The sequence below is a fragment of the Hippocampus guttulatus genome, chromosome 10, assembly GCF_054856545.1.
Source record: "Hippocampus guttulatus isolate MCC_2025c chromosome 10, RoL_Hgut_1.0, whole genome shotgun sequence".
Lineage (NCBI taxonomy): Eukaryota > Metazoa > Chordata > Actinopteri > Syngnathiformes > Syngnathidae > Hippocampus > Hippocampus guttulatus.
Window position 1 is genome coordinate 6,679,072 of NC_141270.1, and position 19,398 is coordinate 6,698,469.

At 41.0% G+C, this 19,398-nt stretch overlaps 1 long non-coding RNA gene across 4 annotated transcripts in view; it reads right to left on the reverse strand.

Moving 5' to 3' along the window:
* Nucleotides 1-1,199: 1,199 nt before the first annotated feature.
* LOC147199071 (uncharacterized) overlaps nucleotides 1,200-19,398 on the reverse strand; it is a 51,178-nt gene continuing 32,979 nt past the window's right edge. The window contains exons 3-6 of one of the 4 annotated variants that reach the window (XR_015102057.1): nucleotides 16,205-16,371; nucleotides 7,938-8,013; nucleotides 3,352-3,541; nucleotides 1,200-2,554 (exon numbers count right to left, since the gene is read on the reverse strand). This is a non-coding gene — a long non-coding RNA (uncharacterized LOC147199071). Of the gene's footprint in view, nucleotides 2,555-2,590; nucleotides 2,778-3,351; nucleotides 3,542-7,937; nucleotides 8,014-16,204; nucleotides 16,372-19,398 lie in introns of those variants that run through there. The other 3 variants (XR_015102058.1, XR_015102060.1, XR_015102059.1) reach the window with 3 other exon arrangements.

Genomic DNA, 19,398 nt, shown 5'->3' on the forward strand with positions numbered 1-19,398 from the left:
TGGACTGAGATGTCCGATGTTGTTCCCGGGATCTGTTGCAACCACTCATCTAGTTTGGGGGTCACTGCCCCAAGTGCTCCGACCACCACAGGCACGACTGTCACCTTTACCTTCCAGGCTCTCTCCAGCTCCTCTCTGAGCCCTTGGTATTTCTCGAGTTTCTCGTGTTCCTTCTTTCTGATGTTTCCATCACTTGGGACCGCTACATCCACTACAACGGCTTTCCTCTGCCCTTTATCTATGATCACGATATCTGGTTGGTTCGCCATTACCATCTTGTCAGTCTGGATCTGGAAGTCCCACAGGATCTTCGCTCTGTCATTCTCCACCACCTTCGGAGGTGCTTCCCATTTTGACCTTGGGGTTTCCAGTCCATACTCCGCACAGATGTTTCGGTAGACTATGCCAGCCACCTGGTTATGGCGTTCCATGTAGGCTTTCCCTGCCAGCATCTTACACCCTGCAGTTATGTGTTGGATCGTCTCAGGTGCCTCTTTGCACAACCTACACCTTGGGTCTTGTCTGGTGTGGTATATCTGGGCCTCAATGGCTCTGGTGCTCAGGGCCTGCTCTTGAGCAGCCAGGATGAGTGCCTCTGTGCTGTCCTTCAGGCCAGCCCTCTCTAGCCACTGATAGGACTTCTTGAGATCGGCCACTTCAGTTATAGTCCGGTGGTACATCCCGTGTAGGGGCTTGTCCTCCCATGATGGTCCCTCTTCCAGCGCCTCATCTTCTGTTCCCCATTGTCTGAGACATTCTCTGAGTACGTCATCCGTTGGAGCCTTCTCCTTGATGTATTCATGGAGCTTGGATGTTTCATCCTATATCATCACATATATATATATATATATATATATATATATATATACAGTATATAAAATTTACTTTTTCAAGAACATTTTTGTTGAAAATAATAAAATTGTAGCGGATCTTGCAAGACTGAGACACTATTGACGAGTGAATGTCAAAATTCCCACATGAACCCAAAAAAAAAAACCAGCAGGAGACTCACAAACCGCTCATCAAGTATTTGTTCAAATCACATTTGGCTCCGAGTAATAATTAACCCTTTCATGGAAAGCGATTACTACAGTGGACAGCTTATCATGTTACCAGGTTACAGGGTGCACGAAAAGCTGAATAAAAATAACAGCGTAAGCAAGAAATGACCTCTAAAAGAATGTTTCCAAATATATGAAACGTACCAAAAAAAAAAGCTTTTTTGGATCTTCTTTTATTGCATTTCTTCCGCAACATTACTTACATTGTAAAATTCCAATTCGTGGACAGCATTGTTCATCAACTGTCATGTCAAGACAAAATGGATTGTCCAACAATTGGGTTCCTTGATACAAAGTCACCATATTTATATGCACAATAAAAGCTGACCAAAATAAGATAAGATAAGAAAACCTTTATTAGTCTCGCAATGGAGAAATTCCCAATTCACAGCAGCAAAGTTATGAAAGGAAGAAGTAGAACAACAAAATATAGGAGCTGCTGGAAAGGCAGCCACTCTCGCGGCGCCATTTTGAAGTCAAAATAACAAAAATAACACAACACAACACATAGGACACAGACAGTCGTGCAATCTTCACCAATTTTCTGCATACACTTTGTTGTCTGAAGCAGTTGTAGATGAAAGAGGAGAGGATCAAAGTGTCCTTTCACCAGTGGATCAGAGATGTCATGCTGAAAATGTGCACACGTCTGCTACAAGCTAAGTTTTGAAAGCAAACACGAAGCTGTAGCGTCCATTGACGAAAAGAGATGAGTTCACTTCTCCTGTCCCACGTAATCCGCTTCAAACTCCAAGCCGCGACTCCCAGTTCCAAATCCGCATCGGCGCTCCGCGCCAGCGCTCCTTTCTTCTCATCGTCGGCTCCTCAAGACTTACATCCATCCAGCCGCAGACCGTTCAACAGCACCGATCTCTCCGCTGAACAAAGCGGGGCTGTGAAAAATGCTGCCCATTACAGGCGCAAGACACAAGCGCCCCGGGACTGTCCAGCAACGACAGTCAAATGGCGCGACATTCCTCCCAGGCAAAAACAGTGCTGGTATACCCATGCTGCCGAGAAGGCGCAACCACCGAGCACAGAGTCTCCTCCTTGATGAATGTCGTGGCCAAAAAATGCTGAAAAAAGTCCACATCAGGTCCACACGACGTAACAACAAATACAAAGTGACAAGACAAACACAAAAACAACAAAAAAAGCAAGGCTCATGAGAGCACTTGCTGACGGCTGCCTACTCGGGCGCCATCTTGACTTCAAAAAAATGAACTCATGTCAACGTCAGGCTAGCGAGTAAGACAGAAAGGAGGTTTTCTCCTTTCGGTTTCCTCATTGTGTGAGTGCATGTGTGCACTTGTGCTCATTTGCAGGAAAGTACGGTGCCTTCCACGGTACTTGGCAAAAACACGTGCTCAGAGAATTACGGCCTTCTTCTTCTTTACACACACACACACACACACACACACAGAATGTCACGGCAGTGCATGTGAGTCAAGGGGGGGGGGGGGCAGTCGGGCAGTCAGGATTGCTCCATCCATCTGTAGAGAAAAGAGAAGTAGCCATTTAGCCAGCTGCTTTAAGGTAACAGCATCACTCAGGCCCAAAGTTTTTCAGAAGAACAATTGCTCAACTTTGTTTAATCTTTTTTGGGGAGGGTGCGGAGGGCGGGGGGTGGGGGGGGGTAGTAGTGATGCTCATCATGATGCCACCTTGCTGCTGTGTAGTGATGTGATTTCAAGCACGAGTCTGTATAATATCACCCTGCAAGGGTTGAATTCAACAAGGATTCAGAAAAAGCATGTTGGTCTTCACCAAAAAACTTAAGAGCGAGTGATTTATTTTCAATTTTCCATTTGACAGAATTAGCATCGGGGGAGAGTGCAAAAACAATCACATTTGTCTTTTGGGTTTAACCCTGGGGAATCCATGGGGTCTAATTTGGCCCCTATAAATTCTGCCATTCAAATGCTACCCTTAAATCCCCAAGGGTCATATTTGGCCCTTATCCTAAATTAGGATTAAAGCATTAAATATTTGGAAAAAAAAATATTTTGGTGTTCAGTGAACATATAGCAGTCATTTAATGTATAATTCATCATTTTCCAAAGAAGAAAAGGGTTCTTGGGTTCTCCAGGGTTAAAATTGCCAGCATGATGAGGAGAGGTTAAAATGTCCTCTAATCTGAACAAAACATATGTCGTTGACGATCTATCTCCTGCACTTAGTCCACGGAATCATTCATTGTCCGCGAGTGTGAAAATAGAACAATCAGTATAAAGATCTGGTCGGTGTCGTTTGTCGTGTCGCTGTTGGGTTGTCATCCCAAAGCTCTTACTGGAAACAGGTGTTCACATGATAGTCCTCTGTCATCTTATCTGCCACACGCACGCGGGCACCTACGCAAGTGGCCCTTCGTCTGACGGTCGATCCCGCGGTCGTAACATCCGCCCGTCGTCTTGCTTGACTTCCCGCTGCCTGTTGAGTCACATGTCCACGCACGGCGGGGCTTCCAGTCACGTCCACTCCTTTATCAGACACAAATGATAAAGGCTCGTGAATGCGTCACTTTTTTTTTAGCCCGCCGTGAACACAAGGGAATACCTCTGCGAATAATCTATGCGCAGATATGCCTCCGGGCCCCTTCCGCGTGGAGTTTGCATGTGCGGCTTTCCTCCCTACATTCAAAACCTTGCGACTGAGCTTCATTGAAGATTCTACGTTGTCAATGGGAGGGCTTGCATTTCTGGGATTGGCTCTAGCTATAGAAACTGGATGGGTAGATTGTAGCTAGCTAGTTTAGCTAGTAACTAGTTTGCAAACGCTGCAGTGTAGTTTGATTAGCATAAAATGAGCATACCGCATTGTGAAATGAATACATAAAAAGTGAGCATTATCAAGTTCAAGTCAACTTTGTCAAATGTGCTACATGTGCAGATGACATTTCTTCCCTCTCAACTACAGGAGAGCCGCTGCTAAGGCCTTTTTTTTTCAACTATATGGGCCGTGATTGGTTGGCGCAGGTGTCCCTAATGTTGTGTCCGCTGATGTGGAGCGTTTGCAGCTCTTTGGCTCAGGGTTGCATCAGCCTGAGCCGCTCAGACGTGCAAGCTTTGCCTCGGAGTTGTTTCTCTCCTGGCACCTTTGCACGCCAAAGAATAAATAAAGAATTGAGGTCAAGGCTAAACTATTTACTATCACGAAAAATAAAGCAAACAGCCAAGAGGTTAAGTCACTCAAACGAAATCAAACTACACTGGTAATGTTTTAAAGGGGACATATTAAGGAAGGGTGATTTTTTTTTTTGCTGGCTTGTATACATAGAATTGTTTTTTTGTTTTTTTGGGTGGGGTCTCCTGCTCACCCATCAAGTGTGAAATTAAACTAGCAAGTATATCTTTAGTGAGCTATCCCAAAATGTAATGAAATGAGAAAGCACTGCAATAGTTCATCATTTTAGATTGGGGTTTTTTTTTTGGAATCGTTTTTTTTTTTTTAAGGAAAAAAAATCTGGGAAAAAATGTCTGAATTGTTTGATTTTTTTAAAGAAAAATCGTATTTCATCAAGATTTTTTTTTAATTTCTTAATGAAAATTCTGTATTCGATCCAGACTTTTTGGCGGGGGAGAGATTTTATTTATTTATTTTTCCCAGAAAATGTTTTTTTTTAACTAGCACGTTATATTAATAATAACAATTACTATTACTTTACTATTACTGTACTCTGAAACTCAACAACTAAGCCCATGTAAAAAAATTTAAGGGCATTGCCTGCTTTTTACTGAATTTTTACAGATAGCGGTTTAACAGCGGTGCTAATTCACAAAGGTAAATAATCTCCTTCTATTACATAGCATCCAGTATACAACACAATCAATCTTTATCTACATTGCGCTTTCACAACTGTACAGTAACAAGACAACATCCAAGCTAATCTACAAACAACAACATCCAATCGCTGTCACACATCTTTCAGGGTGAGTTGCACAAGCCGCGGCGCAGGTTTCACAACCAAATAGGGAAAAAAAAAAAAAGGTCTGCGTAAACACACGCACACACCTCGTCGGGGGCTGCGCTCGCCCGCAGCCACGCGCCCAGTTTCTGCTCACCTGATCAAAGCGAAGAGTCGAAACACCTGCGAGGCATCTTTTCGTTGAGTTATTTGCACGCCTTTTGACGATCTTTGATGCATCGCATCATGTGGCTTTGTCTTCTTCGGGTTGTTGTTATGCAGTTAGAATCGCAAAACAAAACAGCTACAGACCTCACTGAAAATCCGAGCTGTCGCCAATATCCTGCCGTATATGCCACGTGGAAAGCCAGGGATTCAAACCCAGAACTTCTGAACAACGCAGGAGCTCTAACCACGAGTCCACCGGGGCTACGTTGTCGCAGTAGCAACGGAAACTCATAAAAGGAGGACCCCCGGCCCCGGGGAATAACTCAAAAGACAATGCCAAACCAACTACGTAGCGTAAAGTGGAAGGTTTTAGACTTGGTGTCAAACTCAAGGCCCAGGGGCCAGATGTGGCACGGCACATCATTTTAAGTGGCCCGTGAAAGCAAATCAAAGATCACAACTTCCATGCTAAAATCTGTACCAACATTTAACATTTTCATATGTAATAAATCGGTGACATATTGTAAGCATTTTCTTGTTACCAAACCTGTCATTACAGTGACTTGAACAATAGTTGAATAAAACATTCTGGACTTTATATAGTTTCAGTCATCACGGCCCTGCAAAAGAAACGGTAATGTGTTGTGCGACAAAAAATGAGTTTGACACCCCTGACTTAGACTCTGACCTAAAGCCTATACAGAATGCATTTTACGACGATATTTGACAACTTTACCGACAAAAGAAGATTGATGAGTTAATCCTACAATGAATTTTATAGAGCGCCTGACCTCATTTGGTTGCTGGCTGAGCTGGAGTCTATTCGCCTACTTTGCTGACTTTGATTTCTTATTCATTTTTAATTTGGTCTCATCTTTTTGTATTTACTCTTTTTTTTTTACTGGCTTTTTAAAAAAATTTTCAGAATTTTCTTTCTTACTTGATGTGAATTTGGCCTGATTGTATTTGAGGTTATTTCAGTTGACTGTGTTCCTTTTAATTGCATTTTAGTTCAGATGTGTGAATTCAATTGTTGATAAGCTGCACAACAAAACAGCCAGCTTGCAAATAAAATAAAAATTAAAAATAAAATAAATTAACAAAAATTGTCATCGAAACTCACATACCGACTTTGGCCACTTCATTGCACAACCCCATGTGCGAGGTTCAATGTTCATGATTGACTGACGCCGACAATGGAATATTCATTCAAGAAAAAATGATGAAAACCATTATTACATCACAAATTAATTGGATGATTGAATTTAATTATGAATAATGCAAATGAGTAACCATGACTTAAAGGAACTTGGAGGTCACGATAATCATCGATGAAACTGCACACGCCTGGTTGTATAATTGAAAATTTTGTACCGCAAGTCTTAGCGTGCATGCAACAAAATGGATTGGACCACAATTTTGTCGTCCACTCATTAGTGAGCTACCAGGAACGACTAGTTGTCCTTCACATTTTTTTTAATCACTGTATTGAAAATAACAAGACACCATTATGATAGGCCTTTCATTTTGAACTCTTTTGGCATTGTGGTGGGTCTCAATCATTTTCTAAAGGCACATTTTTGGATGAACACGAAAGGCAGTATATTTATCCACTTCAAATCGAGCCGTTAACGAACAAAACCGCTTTGACTTGCAGTCTTTGAAGCATTCACAATGACAGCTGCACAAAATTCAAAAAAAAAAAAGCAGGCCTGAACCTAAGGCAGTCATCAGAAGTCCGATTCTGACAATGATGCAAACAAATCTGCGGCTTTGTCGCATCAACTTTTCATGTTTCATGAAAACAACATGGACTGGATTTCTTAAGCACTGAAATTATTGAGACACTATATTAATAAATGTAAAAATATATAAATCGGTAGATGCAAAAGATAAAGCCAACCAACTGAACGAAAAAAAAAGTCTTTTCCTTTTCTTGCTGATTGGCTGGGACAAAATCACATGCGTCTGTTGATCAGCTTTGATTGATATTTTTATGATGTCATTGCCGTTATATGATATACAGTGACATTACAACAGACAAAAAAGATACACAGAGCAACATAATGAAACCCCCTCACCACCCCAAAACAAAAAAAAAAAAAGTCCCATTAAGTTCCCAGAAATGAAAACCATCTTTAAAATTACAGTAAGGAAGTTGTGGTTCATCCTACCGTAAGTCCAAAGCTTCGTGGCTTTCTTTTCTGCCGAAGCATCAAATCACACTGCCCAACAATTCAATTCTTTTGTCTATTTATTTATTTACTATTATGATTTCTTTTTTTTTTTCCCAATCAGAGATGCAAGTAAAATTCTAGATTATTTTTTGGAGCAGGTTTTCAGAACGACATGGGTATCATTTAGAGTGTATGGTGAAGTCCATATTGCGCAAGCTTTACACCCAAAAAATAAATACATAAATAAAATATCTCAAAGAAGTAAAGCTGTTTTTTTTTTAAATAATCAGTGTCAAAAATCCATTTACATATGCATAAAACCATTTCAGATTACAATTTGCAAGTCTGGTTGTGGATGAGAAGTGCGAAATTATAAGTATATATATATATATTTTTTTTTCCCATTTACTTGATGGGGTTTTGTGAGTGGATAATTCGGGGAATAGTGGAACATGGAAAGTCATTCTCAAGATTTTGAAATTTGGTGATTCTTTTGAAGTTGGAATGATTTGATTGAAAAACGTGGCAAAAAAAAATGCCAGTGATAAAATTTATTTCAAACAATGAACAAATGTCATTACCCCCCCCCCTCCCCCTCCCCAGCAGAACTGCCCATGAATCACATACCGTATGAGGGTGTAGTGGGCGGGGCCTGTCCTCCAGCCTCGAGTTCACTTGTCAGCCTTCCTCTTGCTCAACCAATCTGCAGTTGTGACGACCAAGAAAAGACGATTCAGCAAAATGATCTGCTAAATGCTCAAACAGGCTCACTGACAAATGTAGAAAAAAAAAAGTGCATGTGAGACAGCAAAAATGTCATCAAGTGACTCGCAGCTCCGTGTTTCCTGAACGCAACATACTTGTAGCTGCTCTGCCATTGGCTATTACCGAGCATCCTCCTGGCATCCCATTGGCTAAGAGGGGCCTCTACCGTATGCGTCAACGTATGTAGATGGATAAATAGATCGATATGTATTCCTGCAGGGTCCTCGTCATTCACCCCTCGGGCCATGAGGCGTTCCGATGAATCACCCAGAAAAAGTGTTCACCAGTCAAGCAATCGCTCATGATGCTGATGTCTGCCTTGAACATTTTCGAAGGATTGTTAAAAGCCCACAAAAGCAAACGTCCATGGATCAATTCTTTCCAAAACGCCCGGCAAAAAACACTTCTGATAGAGAACATGGACTAAAAAGGGCAAAGAACGACGAGGACGCAGTTAAAAGTTAAATGACCATTATTTTTATTTTTTCCTTTATTCTTTGTTTATTTTTTTTTTACATTATGCATAACTATCATTGATTGTGCAATAATCTAGTTGTGGCATGTATTTGTTACATATTTTGATACATTTTACGCTTCAGAAAATTATGTTTGAATTTTGGGGGGGCTTGGAACGGTTTAAGGCATTTACATGGAAAACGTGTCTCTCGTTACAAAATTTTCTAGTTAAGAAATTTCCTCCAGAACCAGTTAATTTTGTCAGTAGAGGTGCCACTGTACTTTCATAAAAGATTGGTTCAAAGCACATTTATAAGGAAGTGGCTCTTGTGTCATGAAGCTCCCGAAAAGCCATTGAGTCATAGCTGTGAGCGAGAAGAAATCATTTCACCCATGGCTGAACAAAATCCATATTTGGTGCTAAAGATATATATACAAGTATAATCTCCAGCGGCGTACTCATCACAGAGATTCAGGTACTTTCCACGCAAGCAAGTGACATCACACATCAGCGCAGTGCATTTGTCAACATTTTCAGTTTACGTCCATTATTTTATTCATGCGGTGAAAATTTCACTACAGTATTTGACTTCGGCTTCTGTTATACTGATAGAGAGTGAAAACGTGCTAAAGGAAGAAAAAAAAGGTGAGTTATTTCCATTACAGATTTCCCACGAGGTTGTTTTTACAAGCTGTCAAAATGAGCCTCCCAACCTCAATTGTGTGTCTTACTGGAAATGTTTCGTGAATGCGGTGAAACGTTCGAGCCATGTGTGAGGCTTTAGCGGTCGCTGAGGTTCATTTGCTTTTCTGCTCCTGGCACCCCCCCCCCACCCCCCCACCCCCCACCACCACCACCCCCCAGCCCTCCCCTGGGCACGTTTTTCATTTTGGTTTTCTTTCGCGCCTGCTCGCGTCTTCCCACCAGAAGCCATGTCGCCAGCCGAGCGGGTGTGGCCCGGCATGACACATTCCCGCTGGAAGATTTGGTATTTTTTTTTTTCTTCTCCTGTACACACCAAAAGAAGATTTCAAACAGCAGATGTTTCACTTTGATGCACCGCCAATGATCTCTTGTACTCATTGAAAAACAAATGAGATGAAAGTACTGGTTGATTTGATGCCATCCCTATCAAATTAAAAACTATTTTTCTTTTTAAAAAGGGATTTTCTAGAAAACACCTTTGGAAGAATTTTCCCTCCTTCTTTTTCAAGATTTAAAAAAAATAAAATCAATTCTGGGGAAAATTTCTTGACTTTTTTTCTTGGATTAAAAAAAAGTAGAAAAGTACTAAGCTTATATTCTTGTCATAGCTTTTGTTTTTCCAAGAAATTTTGATAGTTTAAGACAGTGGTGCCCAAACTTTTTTGACCGTAGATCTACTTTTCGATCAACCAACTTCCCGAGACAGACTCGTTACCGCACACGCGCGCACACATGCCATGACGAGCAACAGCCTGACGCTGAGGCATGCGACGCACTTAGGCAGCCTGTTCACGATCGTAGCTCACGCGTACCGTTTTAAAATGCTTCTCTGGGCCCTCCAGATTGCCATTCTTTGTCCGTCCCCTCTGTGAATTGTACAATACAAACTCTGAATGGGAATAATGATAACGATAAAAGATTAGCGCAACAACTCTGATCACAAGCTGCAACTGCTGAGCGCTAACATCTTGCGGTGACGCATCACACGTCACTGTAGGTTCAAGATGATCCGCTTTATTTTATTTTTTAAATACTTTTTGTGAAAGTGAGACTGATAGAATGATTAGGGTGCTGTGTGCATTAACACAAAAAATATATCACTAACATGCACAGAGTCACAAATGTTTGTTTTTTTTCCTCGACATCCCTCGCGATCGACTTAGGGCCAGTCCGCGATCTACGTAATGCAGATAGAGGCCGATCACGATCGACATAATGGGCACCCCTGGTTTAAACAGTTTCAGTCAAAATTCCTGTTTACACTGTAAAAACAAAACAGTAACAAAAACAGCCATTTTTTTTGTCCAAAACAGGAATCTAAGTTCAAATTATTGATATTATTTATGGCGACAATAATAGCATGTTTTTACTCATTTCTTAAAGTTGGGGAACAATACAAGGAACAATTAGAACTGCCAACTCTTATTTGTTGAAAATGTGGGAAAGTCAATTGTCACTTTAGCAAAATTTTAACTATTTTGTTGAGTTGCCCAACTTAACATTTTATCGAAACTGCCCTGTTTGCATACAGTGAAACTCCTCTACAACGAAACCTACATGGGCAAAAAAAACCTAGTGTGAAAAAATGTCTTGCTGCAAACATGATTTCGTTGTAGAGGAGTTTCACTGTATATGTACTTGCGGGTAATCTTCCGGGTAAAGCTATTTCATTTTATTTTGGAGTGAATTTAAAACGGGTCATTGGGGGACTGCCGTTTGTCAAAATATGGAGCCCTTAAATGACTTGGAAGAAAAAAAAGACACGATTTTGGGTTTCCTCACAATCTTCCCCTTCCCTCGCAAAGATTGTGTTATCTCACAATTTTTGCAAGGGAACACAAATATTTGCAGGGAACACTTTTTTTAATGAGCATTTGTTTTGCCGCCCTAAAATTCGAAGTGAATGATCATTTGCTAAAAACAAAGTTTATCAGTTTGAACATTAAATATGCTGTCTTTGTCGTGTACTCAATTCAATACGGCTTGAACATGATTTAAATAAATGCATTGTGCTTTTTTTTTTTTCCATGTTGAAACACAATTCCAGCTTCATTGAAATTGGGTTTGTATTTGCCTAAGTGAAAGCAGTTTCAATGTTGCAAGTAACTGTCAACAATTGCAAGTCTGTCATGACGAGGCGGCTCCCATTTGGTGTAATTATGCCAGCAACTGCCTCGTTTGTCACAACATCTTGTCTGCTGCATACCATAGATTTGTCCTGTATAAGTGTTTCTTGCAAGGAATGAAGTACAAAGGTCATAATAATCTGCCTCCATCGCATCAAAGACATTACACAACAAATCAGAGAGAAAAAAAACTGGCTGGTTCTCTCGTCGTCATCTCCAACAGGAACAAGGCCAAGTTATCATTTCTCACTTGTTTTTATTTGACTCACAGATGATTGAAAATGTCCAAGAGGCGCCAAAAGGCAAAGGTGAAAGGGGACTTCACAGTCAAGGAAATACTTGTAACACTCAAACCTCAGAGAAGGAAACTAAAAAACTCTCAACGGCCCAAATATCACGTTGGCGTTCTCGTCAGTATTAACATCCAACATTGCCGTCTTTGTAATTTGACGTGTTTTTAAAGCACATTGAATTGAATGGTACGCTACAAATTCACTTGCCTTGCCTCCGTGTAGTCCAGAAAAACAACAACACATAAAAGCAGTCCACACCGGACTTTTTTGCCTTTTAGATCTTGGTTTAACATTATACTATTATTAGTAGTAGTTGTAATAGCAGTAGTAGTAGTAGCAGTAGTAATATTATTCTCACCATCATCATCATTATCAACATCACTATAATTCGGTAGCGCAACCCTTGTTAACTGTTGAAACATTTTCTCTATTGTTTGAACAAGGCTTGAAAGCACATTGGACAGCGTTTCCTTTGTGTGTGTGTGTGTGTGTGTGTCCAACCGAGGGTGTGCTTTTGCTTTTGAGACATGCCCGGACGTATTCTCAGTCACTCAGTCAGACAGTCAGTAAGCCAGTGGTGCACAGTGCAAAAAGGCGCGTACAACAAATAAAAGGAGGGTGCCGAGTATTATCGAGTATGCAATGTTGCGAAACCACACTGTCTTTTAAAAAAAAAAAAAAGGCATTTGTGTTTATCTAAATGGTTTGTGTGTGCGCTCTTGCAGCCTGGAAAGTGCTTCTTATCAAATGCTAATGGTCACGATTGCAGTGAACCTGTGTGCTTTTGCGCATGGCTCCTTGGGACATTTTTGTGGGTTTACTCATGACTATTTTGATTTAACGTTTTTTGCGTTTAGTTTCTGTCAATGGAAACTGAGGAGAAAGAAAAGTTTTGAGTATGACCTTGGGACCCCAAAACTGACCCGGAAATGGCGAGTTTCGAACCAAAATGGCAGACTTGCTGCAGCTTTCGAGGCTTTTTTAAAAAAAAATTTATTGTGGGTCGGCTCATGATCACAGCGAGTAAATTTCACTTTGCAAAGTCAAACCAGGTTCAGGAGCTGCAAGGGTCAAGTTTTTCTTTGAAGGGCTCCTTGAAAATTGCCAAATTGACCCTCATGAGGCTGCTTCAAAGGAAAACGGCAGACTTCCTGTTGACTTTACGACATTCCTCCTTGAGACTTGTTTGTCTGCGACTACTCATGACAGGCATGTCTACCAAAATTCCATGCCGCTAAGTAAATGTACTTTCCAGGTCAGTTTGGCAATAGGAGAAGTATGTCCACACCTCACCCCCAAAACTAAAATGGCTGCTTCACACCCAAAAATAAATAAATAAATAAAAACTGACTTCCCATGTAATTTCCACCGTGGCATCGTGAGACATTTTTGGTTAATCTACTCACGATAGATAGGCCAAACGTGCTGCTGGTCAAAATTGGTCTGCAGTATTGAATTTGGAACTGATGAGAGTAAGAAAGCTCTCAAAAGAGTCCATTTATTTAGTTTGAGGCCTGTGACTGCCCAATTAGCCCTCAACACAGAATTTAGCGCGATGATACATTGGAACTGAAACTAAAACAGAAAGACAATTTTCAGGACAGCGCAAGCAGGTGGCAGACACACGTGAGGCGCTTTTCTTTCTTATCCTCATCATCATCATCATCTGGGCAGTGAGTCAGACCTTTGTGTTACACTAACTTGACCTACTACTTTCTACCTACATTACTTTCACGCCTTCCCATACTCGTCAAAAAACAAAAAAAAAAACCTTGTGCATTTTGTATTCTATCAGGTTTTCATATATGCAATTTCACTTTTTTTTTTTTTTAACTGGAGTTTTCTGTTTGCCAAAGGAAGGCACACATGTTTTGAGGTTACGTGGTCAACGGAAATCTGGAGTAGCGCAAAGAGCAAGAAGGGCAGCGTGGTTAATGATTCAACCAACTCAACATAACAGTTTCATTTAATGGCAAGTGTTAGATAAGACACCACACTTATCATCTGAACAAAACAACCACCACCAGGAATGAACAATATGTTTTTTTCCCCCCCGATTCACTTTTTTTTTCTCCCACTAAATTAAGTGGCATACAGAGTTTAGTTTTTAAAGCAACAGGCAAGGTGACCGGATGTAAATAAATATCTCTGACTGAAAATGATTTTTTAAAAATTCACAAAATTCAGCCACAAATATTTACAGAGTATGAAATTTAGTAAACATTCCTGTCAATCGTCAGTAGACACGCAAATTTAAAAAAAAAAAAGTCTCAAGAAGCTAAGCCTGAAAAGACCTAAGTCAGCCATTTTGTTTTGGAGCAGCCATTTTGGGGTTTTTTTGGGGGGGGGGTTCTCATTTTGGCCATTTCCATTGGTCTTTGAGAGACGTCAGTCAGAGCCAGTTCAAAGTGTGGTACAAGTACAAGTGGTGGCACGCCGGCTCCCTCTAGAGGTACGTGAAGAAATCAAAGAATTAAATCAACAATATCAGTATTTCGGTAACTCTTAGGGAGTAGTTCTTCATATTAAAAGTAATTAAGTAAATTTTAGGAAGATTTATGAGTATCAAGGTAACCTTTAGGGAGCATTAGCGTACATTTAAGCGTATTTAGGTACCTTGTTGGGCAGGAGTCAGCAACTGCGGCCCTCAGGGAGGCCCTGTCCTGCGTATTTTAAATGTCTCGCTCCTCCAACGTAGCTGATTCAAATGATCGGGATTGTTACCAGGCTTCTGCAGAGCTTAATGATGAGCTGATCATTTGAATCAGGTGCATTGAAGGAGGGAGACATCGAAATCATGCAGGATTGGGGCCCTCGAGGACCGGAGTTGTTGACCCGTGTTCGAGAAAGTAGTTCGGGAGATTAGTTGTAGTACTTAGTTGACTTTTTGGAAGTATTTGATTACATTCGGGATTGTTTAGAGCAAAATGGCCACTTAAACGTTTGTTAAGTTAGAACATTGCTTCCTGGTTCATTGAGGACAAAACAAGCAGACCAGCAGAACGATTGAAATTCCCGGAGGGAAATTTCCTTTGAAAATCAATCCCTGCACCAAATTTAAAGGCCTCTTCTTTTCACTCTACAATGTTTTGTTTGATGTTGTCTGCATAATCCAGGACAGTGTTATTTTTCCTCATATTGTTACACAACAACCCATCATGACACCATTATTATTCTTTTTTTTTTTTTTTTTTTTGCTTTAAAATACATCAAAACAAAAACTGTATATGCAGCAGGTATTCACGGCGTTCGCTCAATAATTGGTTGTTACACCTTTTACCGCAATTCCAGCCACAAATCTTTTGGAATCTGACGCCACACCTATTTTGGGGCAGTTTCATGGTTGCTTTGTGCACTGTCAACTTTGAGACGAGGCGTGTCACGGGAAAAAAAAAATAAACAAACAAGGCTGCACCTGAGCTCAATTTTTAGTTGCTAAGAACTAAGAAATCACCCGTGTAAAGGTATTTACAGCTTTTGTTTGAATCAAAAATTAATTACAAAAAAAACACATTCATCATGGGATAGCAGGTGTCGAATTTTGGAAGGGGAAAAAATGAATGTAATCAACTTTTGAGGACCAAGCCAAGTGCCAGCCATGATTTCAGGATACACTTTTTCTGTCCTTCTCCTTACTATGTCAACATGACTGTGTCAAGCCAGTAATTTCCTCATAAAAGTACTTCAACTTGACCTTTGCCTGCTGGACTATTTATTACACATGTCGGCCATCTGACCAAGTTATGAGTTTTCCTCCTTTTGTTTTTCGACTGAAAAATGATACATTACATGATACACAATGAGCTTGAGATTTGAACAGTCATCATTTCCGACACAGCGACTCACTCACTCGCTCACTTCTGCTAAATGGCTGGAAATGAGAAGCACGCAGAGCTTTATAGTCGGACAAATATAACTCGGCACCTTTCACACACATGCGCACAACACACACGCGCGCACGCGGGTTTTTTTGTTTTTGTTTTTTTTTTTTAAATGACATGCCGACCGTCCTGGTACTGTAACAGCTGTGCTCTGTCATAATTAAATATGGGGGTGGGACAATCAGAATGCTTTCACATGTAATGGAATTTTCCTGCAATAGTATTCATTACAATCCCAGCCTCTAAAAAAACATATATATATATATACATATATATACACAGTATATATAAAATGTTTTTTTTTTCCTTCAAGACCACCCCCTCCCCACATGAACCACATAAAACAGCAGTTTGTGTGTGTGGTTTTTTTTTCCTTCATGTGAAAATCAAAGGCCTTTGAAAAGACCGCATGGAGTGCACTTGAATGGGCAGATGTTCACTTTTTGGCTGGCTCTCATTCGTTATTTTGAAAAAGCGCATCCAACATTCACTTGTGCTGGTCCCCCACGCCAATCATTGCACCACCCGCCGTGGCCTCAGCGCGCAGGTCATTGCGCCACCAACGCCAGAAAAGCTCGCAAATGAAACCCTGACACCTGGACAACCACAACCACGAAAATCCAACCTCCTGCAGGTGTTTTCAAGACATTTACAGCCACTTCCTTACATGAGAGGAGAAATGAACTCCTGGCGTGGGCGGCGGGGTTGGAGGGCAAGGTCGTGCCAGAAAAGAAGCAAAGCGGCAGCTGCACAGCTCTTCCTCGGCCTGCCGTCACGCCCTCGCACCGTCCCGTGATGTTGATGAAGTCATGAGGCTGACTCAGCAATGCAGGGCTGCAACACAAAAGACAAAAAAAAAAAGAAAGAACATGAAGGAGATGCTTCAAAGACACACAAATGGACAATTCCTCACCATGTGGGGAAAATAATGCACGATAAACTTTGAAGTATTCAAATTCACCCAGGGGATTTATTGGTGCATTCATGGACCAAACACCTCTTGTAAATTTTGCCTTCCAGCTCCTTGTCCGATAACCACCAGAGATGTTCGGCTTCAATTCCGATTGCTATTTAACCCTTTCATGCATCCTGTAACATGATAAGCTGTACACTGTAGTAACAACCGCTGTCCCCGAAAGAGGTTTTTTGTTTGTTTTTTTTAGGATTGTTTGTTTTGGGTTTTTTTCCATCATGACACCAGGACAACGCCGAGCGATCGTCAACAGTACTTCGAGTGTCGCGGGGCACTTCCAAAAAAGACTGCAATGTATTTGTAGCTCAAACAGCTGTTGCCTTTCAAAGCCCTGAAACATTGAACAGCTGGACATGCGCGATCCAAAAGGTTCAGGGTCAAATTAAGTTCGCACACAAAGGCATCTTGAAATTTCACCTCATATCTGGAGCTTTTTTCCAAGTTGTAATCAGTTTATGTAACACGGAGCACCATAAAGCGGGTCTATTTTAACGCTAATTGCACATTACAACATGTGGAAAGTCTCCAAACTTTGAATTCGTCTGAGAGACGGTTTACATGCCTCGGTAGGAGCTGCTAATTTGGTTAGCAAGCAGAGTTCAAAGTCTCTCCGCAGTTCACTCTTTCCTGTCCGGATTTGAACAAATGAACTATGGTGATTAGAGTTTTTGGTTGGGGAAAAGGAAGACGTCTATTTTGGGGAGGTGTTTATTTCCGACATTTATCGGCTTTTGGTGTGATGCCGTTCGCAAGCAGACAGTGAGAGCGTGCGGGTGGGGTTTTTTTGGCGAAAACCATATTGTCAAGGATTGAAAGTGATTAAACTGATTGTCCTGTTCCAACACGTAGCATTCCCAATACATCTCCAACTCTTTCAGTAAGCGTCGAAACCAAATTTACCCAATTACAAAAATCACACTGTCCAATCACTTCATCTATCAAAGCTGAATTCCGTGACTCATATTCCGATCACAGTTTGAGTGTCATACGTTTCCTCCTTGATGCATTACTCATCCCATTTTGATTTCTGGCATAGTCTGTGTTGATAAAGATGTCAATCAGTGTTGCGGCAACAATGGTGGGTCAACATGTCATTTGGTGTCCTTATATGAAGACAATAGATCAGGGGTGTCAAACTCATTTCACATTGTGGGCCTCGGTAAATGTAAAGTGGGCCGGACCATTAAAATTATACCATACTCTGCTGTAAATAACCAAAATAATGTATGTCCTTTGTTTTGGTCTAAATAAGCACAAGAACATTAGGAAAATGTTGAAATTTAATAAACAGATCTAGCGGATACTCCATGAATTGCACCTTCTTAAAAATATTAATTCCGTGCCTTTTATTCCTTTTTTTTCGCTTTTAAATTATCCTGTGGGCGTGATCAAACCTCCTAGCGGGCCGGCTCCGGCCCGCGGGCCGTATTTTTGATACCACTGCAATAGATGATTGTTGTTGCATTTTCTGAAAAAATGCCCTTTAGGGGAGGGAAAAAAATGCCCCCCCCCAACAGGAAAAAAAGCAGAAAAAAGTCTAAATCAGTGGCGTGCAAAGGTGTGTGTGTGTGTGTGTGTGTGTGTGGAGGAGATGGGGGTGGGGGCGGGGCTGCTGTGGAGGTAAGACAAAATTTGGCGGTGCATCTAACACACGCACAAAAAAAAAAAAAAAAAACTAAAGAACAAAGCATTTGGAGCAAAGTGTACTCTGACAACCTCCTGCTGCCACGTCTGATTTCAAAAATTCGTCTGAAAATTCTTTTCACCACAAGTAACCCTTTCATGCACCCTGTAACCTGAAAACGTGATAAGCTGTCCACTGTCGTCACTCACCGCTGTCCCCGAAACGGTTCATGCGTTTGTCTATGGCCAGCGACATATACTATCGACACAGTCAGAACAATTGGATATGCTTCCAATTGATGACAGAAGGCACATACTTAACCTGCGCATTCACTTTTTGGTGATTTTTTTTTTTTTTTTTGATTGGTTTGGTGATATTTGTCTGACTGGATAAATGTGAGGAAACTTTGTTTCATTTCAAACAGGTGGCTGCTAAGCAACGTCATTTGGGAGCAAATTGATGACGTGAAAAAGTTTTATTTATAGACTATTTTTAAAACAACCTCAGCTCAGGCAAAATTCAAAAAAATATCTGAATAAAACATATGCTTATTGAACATACAGTAAGACTTTTTTTTTTTTTAACGTAACAAAGTTGAAAACTACAAATCAGGCACTAAAATTAGGCCTCCCGCGTCATGTGATATTTTGAATGCCAAGGAGTAAAAAAGAGTTTTGCTCCTGGTGCTGGCTGACTCCAAAGTAAAGTGCATGAGGGCAATCCAGCCTAGATATGTTAACTTTCCACGATGCGGGAAAAAAAAAAAATTGTCGATCCGGTTAAAAAAAATCCCCTGACCAATTTAAGGACAGGAGCTAAAATGTAACATGCAAGCATGTATCACTGTACAAAACCCGAGAGAGTAGTCGCGTAATGCTCAATCGTGAAGTGAAACTGCCCTTCTTGCTGAAAGTGTCGATTCGGTCTGCCGTACGAAAGGCAAGAGGGAGGTCGGGCGCAGTCGCGCACAAGCTTTTAACACCCATCACGCTTATTTAGACAAATGTGTTGGAGGCGTACGCGCTCTCCATCTTGCAAAGAAGACAAAGTGCCGAGTCATCCATCACACGTTCGTGTCCCCCGATGTGATTTATCCATCCAGGCAATTGATCAAGTCAAGTGCCCCCGAGACTGAGCATAAAAGCCCCTTTTCATGAGCATTGTAAATTTTACTCAATATCAACGATTTGCTTACGACACATGGAGTCGAGAAAGCCACAAGAGTAAAGCAAGACTGACAACTGCACTTGCTCAACTTCTTAAA